The following is a 7,807-nucleotide window of genomic DNA, read 5'->3' on the forward strand; positions in this document are numbered from 1 at the left end:
GCCACTAGAACTGTGGAGGCCCTATGGCTAAACTGGAGCATATTGCTACAGAGGTGATGCCACTGAGATTGGCTCAGTTGGTTAGAGATGGTGCTAATAATGTTAAGGTCATGCCTTTGATCCCTGCATGGGCCATTCACTGAAGAGATGATCCTTGCTGGTCCCTTCCAGCTCAGAATATTCTGTGATTTCACCAAGGTAGCTCAACTTGGAGTAAGAAGACAGCTATTTTCAGGACAGATTTCCATGCTAAACAGAGAAGACCATCCTCTTGCACCACACCCAGGAAACTCTGGGTAGCCAACAGCTTTCCAGTTCAGCAATTCTTCTATTTGGCCCACAAAAAGCTTTCTGAATGTTTCTCCCCTTGTGATACATGGCATGAAGTTTACAAAACAGAGATTTATAGTAACTATCAGTATCACATGTCCAGTTGAATAAACTCAGTAAATTCACATAGATACATATGTTTTTTTCTTAGAATTCTATAAGCATTTTTACCATAAATTTTTTGAATGGGAGCTTCATTTCAACCTTCCAGACAATAAAATCTTCCTAAAGGACAAACAACTTCAACAAGCCAACACATCTCTGCTGCACGCCACAATTTTCCAGAAGTCTCTGCTCTTTTAATGGCACTAAAGGGCAAAAATAATGACAAGAGAAGGTTCTCAATCATGAGGAGCAAAGCAGTTTTGTGGCAATGTACTCACATTTGTTCACAACAGAACTTATTAAAAAACAAGAATAAACAGTTACAGAGCTAGAGCCAGGTAATCTGTATTTTAGTATAAAGTGAACTAAAAGTAACTTGTGTTTCTCCTTCTTTACAAAAATAGATGTAATGGAAAAGTTTCATCATTCTGGAAGCCGTACTTCCAAAACACAAGGCAATATTACTTTAACCATAATAAAATCATGTAATAGCAAAAAACTACAGTCGACTGGGCTTTATCAGCTTTTCTCAAAAGAAGGAGCTCATAAAAATGCAGACTTAATGAAACATACATTTGATCCCCATCATAAGTACCTGGATGAAAAGCAAAAATCACATAGGTAGCATGTATCACCAGCTTTCCACCAGTGTGCAAATACCTAGCTCTCAAGAACACTATTTCATTTCTCCCCCCTTTCCACTGCTATTATCTTCTCTTCTTCTTCTTTCCTTGCAGACTTTTTCATTACTTCATTTTTACAGTCACAACAAAGGTGTAATTTTCACTACTGATGATCTTATTTGCATCGAGTTTATCTGTGCTATAAAAGGATCAACAGAGAAACAGCACCTAGAAGGGCAGTCATTCCTTTAATTTTTCCAAGTGGGTACAACTGAGAAGGACAGAATTCCCTTTCAGGTCCCATCCCTTCATTCATATAGCACTCACTGGTGTAACATATCTAGGATTTACATAAGGAACAGTAATCTCTTCCCTCCAGATTGGTGAGGTGGGAGCAATCTGAAAATCCCTCTCTTGGTTACATCCCACTCAATCATCCCACCCAACATGTTTATCCTTCCTCTTTGCCCTCTGCCTTGCTCTTTTACAGATATTTCATATTTTTAGCTCAGTTCAACTATTCTAACTTTAATTTCTCCCTTTTTCTTTAACTCACAAGTGAGTTTTGAGTCAGCTTTATTCTTTACTCTTGTGCTTACCTTCTGGGCTCTGGAAACTATAGAGGGAAAAAAAGAAAATAAAAACAAGAACCTAACCACCCAGCAGAAATAAATACAGGTTTCTCTAAAAGCCACAGGCACAAACTCACGTTTCTCTAGAAGACATAGCTATGAACTGAGGCAGAAAATGAAGATCAAGGGTAAGGATGAGGGGAATTTGGCTGCAGCACACAATATTCCCCAAAAGATGTTTTTTTCTAACATTTAATTTTGTTTGCTCTTGGCTTATTAGTGTTTAACACAGTCATCCTTCTATAATCCTAGAAAAAACATAAAATATTGTGACAGGCTTTCTTTTTTTTTTTTTTGCCTCAGAGTGGCTACAAAACAAAAAGCTTTTTTTGTATTAAAGATATTTATCACAAATCACCAACAGTATTTGAAGTATATTTGCATAAATATTAAGTCTATTTATCTTAAATGATCCTGTATGCAAATATTTTAATTCTAAATATAAATGGATTTTTTTTCTGTGACATAAACATATCCAGTGTGCAACTTCTACATTTATTTAGTCGAATAATAGGTAACCATTTACCATGCTCACCCTTGCAGCATGAATATTGATAAGAAAAAGTTACACTATTTCTGCTGCTTGCTTCATTCCCAACAAATCAGCCTGACATCTCTGTCTTCTCTTAACTTTCTATTGTGAGTTGTTTTAAATAAGCATGAATGAGGTACATGGCAGACAGATAAACCAGTTCTTCACTTCCAAGAGCTGTGTGCAAGCAGATACTGGTAAATGCCTTTTTTTCTATTGAAAAAAAACCCCAAAACAGAGAGAATGAACCAGATTTATAAAGGTTATTTTTTTCCCTTACTTTAAATTACTTGCCTTTTACAAAATGGGGCATCAGAGAGAAAAAGTTCTTTTTCCCCACTGAAAGCTCGTGGTTGTACAACAGTGTCACAAACACCACCACTCTGAAGAGCTGAAGGACAGAGGGACAGGATGGGCTTTCAGGTACTTACTCTATCTCCACTGGACTCAGAGGTCTGAATATCTGAACTGTCAGTATTAAACACTCGACAGCTTCCACAATGACCTCTTGTAACTGGATAAAGAAAGCCTGAAATTAACAAGGTATGATGTAACTAGCTGATTTAAAACAATGGGTAAGCAAGTTCGTGAACAACAGCATCCATAAATTTATGTTTACATGGGAAGAGGATCTAGAAAATGTGGAACAGTTTTAAAGACTATTCCTACACAGGGAAATGTCTTACTACACAACCATATAATCAGAAAAATCCTTTCAGGTTCTGCTTTTGCAAACAGATATACAGGGATGATATTTCACATGGGAACACCACAAAACTAGAATTCCTCACTTGCACTAGTGTCAGTAAGGGGTTCCAGGGGCTTTTTGTAATACTATTATAGAATTCATGTTAGGATGCAATTTTCCAGATGAAAGTCACATCTGAGAAAGAAATGGGGAAGAAGAAAGAAATATTATGTCTGCTGAATCATCGTCATCAAAAGAGAAAAATTAACCCTCTTTCAAAATGGTCAGACTACTTTCCTATCTAGTTCATCATAACAAGATGACCTTTCATCAACCTCAATAAGGGCTCATTAATCCCATGGACTAGTTTATTGGTATATTGCTCCAGTAAGTGATTAGGCAACAGATGGAAAATAAATAAAATTGTGAAGCTCGATTAATGTGGAATAATTTACAGTAGACTCCATAACTGTAATTCTTTACTGGTTAGAGAGCCAGTGTTGCTAGTAGAGCAACAGCTGAGGGGAAAAACCCTGTCACAAAGAAAGTTTGCTGCAAATTCTACTTTCCCTCAAATATTTACACTTCAGTATCTTTTACATAAGCTCAAATATCCACATATCATAGACAAAATAATTTAAAGGAAATTATTTACTGTTTGAAAGAAAAGCATGAATCTATAATTTAAGGTGGTCCTCTTATGCTGCTCTCATTGAAGAAAAGTTTGTGTTTAGAATATAAGCTTCAAAAAAGCCAACATGATCTCTCCACTGGAGATCCCTTTTCTGCTGCCTAAAATAAAGTGTCCTTTTCCTGGACCATATACGTGGAACATGGATACTTTGTAACATGCTTTAAGAGAAACTGTCTTTGCAACTTCAGCACAGTACAAGAATCTAGAATTGAGCATCGGCATAAGCCAGCAGCACGCTTTGCAACTTTATTCAGAATCTAAACAAATACTGACAAAAAACCTGTTCCGTAAACTATCCAGACCAATTTAATCCCAAAAATTTAGAGTTCCCACAGCACTGGAGCAGGAGAGGAATAATTTCAGAAAGACCCACAGTAACAGACTGCTCCATCTCACCACTGAGATCAAACCCTCTGAAAATTTTCATGTGAGAACAGAATTGGACTTAATATCAAATACATAACTGCAGTGATCATCAAGTGCTCATAAAAGTTCCTTCTCTGTAATGAAATTGCACACTATTTTTGTTCAAGAAGCTAAGAATACCATGCACAACTGAATTTAACTATCACAGTGTTGTGTCAAAGGGACACATGGTATTAATCAGAAATGCATTTTATTTGCAGTTTATAATACTCTGCATTCACCAAAAAAAGATTGCACTTTGGCAAGGTCTTGGAGTGCCATATAAAACTTCCCTTTGCAATATAAAAAATTATAGATCCATTATAATTGGGAAATTAAGGCTGTTTTCTAAATTACTTATTTACATTAAAAAAAAAAATCTCCTGGGCTTACCATTTGACTGAGAAGGATCTGTTTAAGTATTAAAAAAAAATGCAAAATAGGTTACTTGCTGGTCACTTTGCATAGGAAAATAAAAATTCAGAGTGAGATTTTGATAATTATGTATAATGTGTGCATGCCTATGTGATTCCCTGAAGTATATTTCTCAATTCTATTAGCAGTAGAACACGTTTGCGTTACCGTAATTTTCTATTTATGTATCCAAGGACTCAACTCTGGCATTTTGCACAATGCAATAAAGAGAATCAATTCAACTGAGGGAAATCAGAAGTTTCAAAAACTGGAATGTAGGAACTATATAAATGTGAGTGAGTCTTACAGAAAAAAGAGCAGTGGCCTTGACATGGTTCCTCTGGATTTCTTCAAAGACCATCCCTGAGATAGATGACTGCTGGCAAGCTCTTTCACAGGCACATGCAAATGGTGATCACTGAAAATGCACAACAGGAACTAGATGAACTTGGTACACAATGACATTTCTCAGCATAAATTACAACCGGAAGTCTCTCTGGTGAGATTCAGAGCAGTTGTGTTAGTGCCCTAGTAGGAGTTTAACATTCAGTGTGCTGTCCCGAGACCTCCACACAGGCATGCACAGAGTTGCTGTGACAGCAAGTAGCTCTTCTGCAGAGCACAGCAGACTGCAATACAACACCTTGGATGCTCTATGGGGGAACACACACTTCCAGCAGCAACAGTACCTTAGTAGTGAGATGGAGGCCTGTTTGGAGAAACAGGCTGGAGAACAGTCACTCACCAGCATTGCATGCCAGAGGAACACAGCTGTCAGTTCAACAAAATTTAAGAGTAGCTCCTACACAATGTTTTTTTTTTTTATTTGCATTTCTATGTAATGGTAGACAATCATCACCACACAATTTATCATCATTAATCATCACCTCCTTATTTTATGAGAAATCATTGCCTCTTTTTAGGAATCTTCAGAATGGGAGATTGAAGTAACCAGAAACTACAGCTTTAGAGAATGTACTCATCTGGAAAAACAGAAGAGAGAGATTGTTATGAAACGGTCCTCAATACCATTTATTTAGACCTATCTGCTGGATCTGAAGAAACCTAACATGTCCTTCAGCTTTCACAAATTTGCAGGCATTTCTGTACCTCACATTTCAGAGCTCTCCAGAACAACTTTACAAAGAGATGTGTAAGTTGTTCTACCTCTAGAAAATCCAATCCACATGTGATTGTGTATCTGGCTCTTAGGATCCTTCCAGGACCAGCTTCTGAGCCTACAGGTACCTACAAACACACCACTGCACTTTTTCAGGGATGTACTGATCTTCATGATGATGGTTTCTGTGGTGGGGATGGGAAGGGTATGTCACCAAAGAAGGAACGCCCAAAAGCATTTATACTTTCAGGATATTCCTGTGTGACAATCTAACTTGTCTCTAGTTATAAACAGAATTCCGTCTTAATCAACTGATGAATGTAGGTAAGTGTCCCTACCTTAACTCCAAGTCTTGCCATAACCCCATTTTTTTTCAGTTTTTATTTAATGCAAAAGACCAATTTTTCAGTTCATTACTGACACTCCTTGTGCTGATACAACCAGTGGAGCAATGACATCCTGTCAGTGGGTGTCAAAAGGCAGAGAAGGCAGAATGAAATCTGCTCCAACCTGCCTTTGTGGTGCCTCCACACCAGTGTCCGTGGCACACTCTGTGGGGTGTTACTGACACCTCTCAGAAATGTCTCAAGATAGCTGATGAGTAGCCCTCTGGAGCTCCAGTTACAGCACCACTGTAAGGGAGTTGAGTGGCACAGCAGCAGCACACGGAGCTGATGCAGAGCTTGGTGCTTGGGCTCGCAGCCCTCATTTGTGTAAGGGCTCAGACACCCACCTAAATCAGTCTCTGTGAACACAGAGGGTGCAGCAGTGTGGCAGTGTGACACCCTCCTTCCTTTGCTGCCCCTGGCTTATGCTGGAGCCACCAGTGGGGGCTGGGATGGCTGCATCCCACTTGTTTTTGGGGACAGATGGCATATAGTAGTCAAGGACTGTCTGAAACTGTGTCCCAGATAACCTGCAGGTGTGCAAATACGAGTGTAAATCAGTCATCTAAACCCTTAAATAGTGGACACTCCAGGGTCCACTGAGCTCTCCTGCATGTAAAGGGCAGGGTCTTCCCTTGAGAGGGGATGCCGTCTCAGGGTTATTGCTTGAGGTTGAGTGATTCCTTGCAGCAGCACATTATCAGTAAGTGATTAACAGCATGCTAAACTTTGATATCTCAAGTAAGCGATACCAAGGAATGATTGTGCACATACAATCCTTTAGACATTAACTGTTGACCAAGTCTAAGTCTGGAGTCAGCGTCACCTAAACTCCTCTCTGAACGGACATTTAGGATGCAAGAGGGTCTTGTCTAAACGTCGTGACCCAGTGGAAGAATCTCCGTGACAGCTTTGTCAGACCTTGTCCTCTATGCAGTAAAGAGTCAAGCATACTTTGTCATAAAATCTTGTTAATCCACTGTCATATTTGCCACTGAACTTTGTAAACTCACTATTTTATATCAATAAAGTGTATTGTTGCTTCTCTGAGTGAAGTGCACCACTCCATCCATGACACACGGAGAGTAAGAGCTCAGTACAAGGCACCATCATTTCACACAGGTGGATGAAAAGTGTAAATCATATAGGAACCTATAGTAATTTTTTGCATGGTTGAATCCCGAATATGGGGGGAAAGCACTTATTCACAAAAAAGGGTCTTATTCAGAGGTATTTATACTTTTTCAACAGCAATGTGGCACAGGTGGGTATAAAATAGATGCACAACATATTATTTGTAATACTAGTAATCATTATACTCTGAAAAACAGAAAGCAGCAAACAAACATAATGCACTTCAGGATTCCAGACTGAGAAAGGTATGCAGACCAGTGCAGCAGCATTTTAAAGACATCTGTAGCCTGTGTTATCCATCATACAGTCAGTTTAGCCCCATCTCCTGAAATCTATACTGAAAATTATTCCTGTTCCTACTCCTTAGAGAAGTATCCACTCTGGGGTTCTTTGTGGCAGTTTTAGTCTGGTGCTTCTGCAGGACACGGAGCAGATCATACAAAATACATAGTCAGCCTTATGTTGCATGTTCTGTGTTCAACATACCCAGTTGCAACAGAGGCAGTAGCTGGAGAATCTAAACCACTGTGTCCTCTCTACAGCCTTATCTTTGTGTTGGAGTCTTGAGAAGGACCAATATATATATGCTTCAACATACGTGACAAATGAGGTGAAGAAAAATTCCTATTAAAAAAACTGTTGCCCTGTGTTGCCCTGGCAGCCAGTCAGGGTAGACTGGGTAGTTTCCGTGATTAGACTGCGAGCAGTTCCCTGCCCCCCGGCCCCCGCGCTTGCTGGTGAAGG

At 39.1% G+C, this 7,807-nt stretch overlaps 1 long non-coding RNA gene across 1 annotated transcript in view; it reads left to right on the forward strand.

Annotated features, from left to right (window-relative positions):
* Positions 1-2,073: 2,073 nt before the first annotated feature.
* Positions 2,074-7,807, forward strand: part of LOC108449039 — a 15,953-nt gene continuing 10,219 nt past the window's right edge. Inside the window, exons 1-2 of the long non-coding RNA XR_001865140.1 lie at positions 2,074-2,083; positions 6,784-6,794. This is a non-coding gene — a long non-coding RNA (uncharacterized LOC108449039). The remainder of the gene's footprint in view (positions 2,084-6,783; positions 6,795-7,807) is intronic.

Source organism: Corvus brachyrhynchos, unplaced genomic scaffold, assembly GCF_000691975.1.
Source record: "Corvus brachyrhynchos isolate BGI_N302 unplaced genomic scaffold, ASM69197v1 scaffold310, whole genome shotgun sequence".
Classification (NCBI taxonomy): domain Eukaryota; kingdom Metazoa; phylum Chordata; class Aves; order Passeriformes; family Corvidae; genus Corvus; species Corvus brachyrhynchos.